The sequence below is a fragment of the Myotis davidii genome, unplaced genomic scaffold (assembly GCF_000327345.1).
Source record: "Myotis davidii unplaced genomic scaffold, ASM32734v1 scaffold2798, whole genome shotgun sequence".
NCBI classification, from domain to species: Eukaryota; Metazoa; Chordata; class Mammalia; order Chiroptera; family Vespertilionidae; genus Myotis; species Myotis davidii.
The window spans coordinates 71,266-74,065 of record NW_006289553.1 but is presented as its reverse complement, the minus strand read 5'-3'; the positions used below and the strand labels follow the sequence as shown (position 1 = coordinate 74,065).

Below are 2,800 nucleotides of genomic sequence, written 5' to 3'. Positions count from 1 at the left end.
CGCCCCCTGGGCTCCCGGATGGGCCTCCTCGTGTTTGCGGTGTCCACCTTGGGGAGAGGGAAGCTCCGCAAGGTCCGCAGACGGTTAGGGGCCGAGGATGGAGCCCAGGCCTCCCGCCCTCAGCCCGTCTCCGCCCCGAGCCGGCGGCAGGGCGGGTGGGATCTGCCGCGTGGCCTCTGCATTGCGGGGAGAGCCTGGCTTCCCAGGAACACGAGGTCAGACAGGCACAGGCGCTGCGGGGCCGTGTCCTGCCCTTCCCCCTGGGACCAGGCCCTCCACGGAGGCGAACCCATTGGACCCACAGCAGCCCCGCTTTATGGCGGAGTACAGGGCTCAGAGTCAGAAGGGCCTCTCCCAAGGGCTCAGCCCAGCCTCGGACTGCGACCTCTGCCTGCTTCCCCGACCAGCCAGCCCAGCCCTGGCCGGAGGCTCCCCTGAGACCCGCGGCTTTGCCGGAGGATTCCACTCAGAATGCTGGGAAGCAACGTGGAAATGGAATAGAAGGCGCGTTACAGCCTCTGGCTGAAGGCCGGCCTCGGGCTGGGCAGATGTGGGTGCAGCTGGGACTTGTGGAGAAGCGCAGGCGCCATCCCAGGCCCTGGGCACCACCAGCTTTGCAGGGACCTGTCTGTTGGGTGGAGGTCCCAGGACGCGCCCTGTGAGCGAGGGAGCAGGAGGGTCAGACTGAGGTCCCCCAGGGGAGGCCCCGTTTTCCCAGGCGGACACCTAGGCTGGAGGCCTGGTCTCTCGCCAGCTGTGTGGCCGTGGGCAGGTCCCTGTGCTTGTCTGAGTCAGTGTGCCAGTGTCCCATGGGCAGCGGTCACCTGCCCACAGGGCACCCAGCAGGACAGACTTGCCCCAGGACCCCCGCTGAGCCGCCCGGGGAGGTCACCTCGAGCCTCTGGGATTGTGTGTGCCCCCCCATCTGTCCGCCTCTGACTGAGAGATGCAGGCAATGGGAGGCCAGCTGGGTGCCCCGGGGGCTTGAGCTGGGACTCTTACGACCCCACTTCACAGAGGGGAACCCAGGGCCCAGGCGGCTCACGGCTCCATGGTAAACAGAGGGCTTCCCGGGGAAGGTACTGGCAACTTGCCCCCGACTGGGCCCTCCTGCGATGGCAGAGGCGCTCCGGCAGCCCAGGTGCCTTGCAATCTGCTCTGGCTGGATCTCGCTCTCATGACAGTCTCCGTCACTCAGGAGGCGCCTGCACTTGAAGCGGGTCTCTAGGCATGCTTCCGTTACAGTGAGGCCAGCAGGGGGTCCGAACCCCACGAGACCAGTGTCCTTATCAGAAGAGGAGACACAGACACGTATGGAAGGAAGGCCACGCGAGGACACGGGAAGAGGACGGCCACCTTCAAGCCGAGGGGAGAGGCCTCGGGAGACACCAGCTTGCGCACACCTGGGGCCCACCCTCCCGCCTCCAGAGCGGGGAGAAATAACTGTCTGTGCTGGAGGGCCTTCGGACACCAGCCCGCAGCCTGTCTGTTCTCCCGGCACCCGCTTTGTGGCCGCCCTGGTGGCTCCCGCCCGGGGGGACAGGCCTGGATCTGTCCTCCCTGGACTTTCCCTAAGTTTTTTCCGGGCCGCTCCTGGCGGAATCCCCCGCAGCAGGGTGGGTCGGCTTCTTCTGGGAAGTCTCAGTGACCCTCCCACAAAGCTCTTCAGCCTGAGCCTGGGAGGAGCGGGCCTTCCCCACGCACGGCTCCCAGGTGGACCCCTCCCTGCCCAGGGAGCCGCCTCCTCGGCCCTGGAGCCTCCCCTTCCAGCTCCTGCACCCTCTGTGCTGGCGCGTGGCTCACAGGGCACCCAGTGCTGTCACCGTGCCCCCCACCCTGCCAGCCGAGCCCACGGTTCTGCTCTCCTGGCTCTCAGGCAGGGCCCCTGGGGTGAGCCTGGCGGACAGGCCTGGTGCTGGCACCTCTATCCTGGAGGGAGCAGTGGGCTGGGGTCCCCCGCTGGCCCGGGGCTGACCGCAGGAGGAGCTGGCAGGGAGAGCTGTCCCCAGCGGCGTCCACTGCTCCGGAGCCCGCCTCCTGGGCCTTGAACCTCAGCCTGAGGCCTGGGCTTGCTGGACTCAAAGGTTGGAGAGATTGCGCTGGGAAGGAAGGGCTGGAATGTTTCTGAAAGTGAAAGCAGGGGGGGACGAGGGCTGGGGGGAGGGCAGGGGGCAAGGCAGTGGCGGGTTGCTGGCTGCAGCTGGGAAGTCCCAGCTGTTGGTCACTGGCTCTGGCTGCCTAGCTGCCAGAGACCTCACTGCGGCTAGCTCTGAAGGCCCGCTCGGCGGCCTCTCCTGGTGGCTTGTCCTGTCAGGGCCCAGTGTCTCCGTCCTCAGCAGGTATGTCCCCTGCAGGTGGAGCAGGAGGGTCACAGAGGTGCGGTGGCCGGTGGGTGGGGACTCAGGGACTGAGAACCATTCCTGGCCTCCCAGTGGCCTTCCGGAACTCCGCTCCGCCCGGAGCCCAGGCCAGCATGCCAGCTAAGTCACAGTGGACACACACAGGCAGACAGGCAGGGACACAAAGACACGCATGCAGGCGCAGACAGACACACGGACTCGGGGAGAGCACTCGCAGACGGCCGGAGGCACATACGTTCTAGATCAGAAGTGTGGGCACGCGCACGGGCTCAGGCTCCTGCCTGAGATTGCTTATCTGTTTTCCTTGGGCACCTGCCCAGTGGGTCAGGCCACCCCCTGCCCTGAGGGGGTCCTGGTTAGAGGGCAGGTGCCCCAGACCCTGTCATTGTCCCTTAGTCACGGGAGAAGGTATGCCAGGGCCAGACCAGCTGAGCAGGAGG

The 2,800-nt window shown here is 66.8% G+C and overlaps 1 protein-coding gene across 1 annotated transcript in view; it reads left to right on the top strand.

The window, feature by feature from the left end:
- Positions 1-2,174: 2,174 nt before the first annotated feature.
- The window catches only part of EXOC3L4 (exocyst complex component 3-like 4), a 14,266-nt gene continuing 13,640 nt past the window's right edge, over positions 2,175-2,800 (top strand). The window contains exon 1 of the mRNA XM_015562795.1: positions 2,175-2,339. The gene's annotated coding sequence lies outside the window, so the exon portion shown is untranslated. The remainder of the gene's footprint in view (positions 2,340-2,800) is intronic.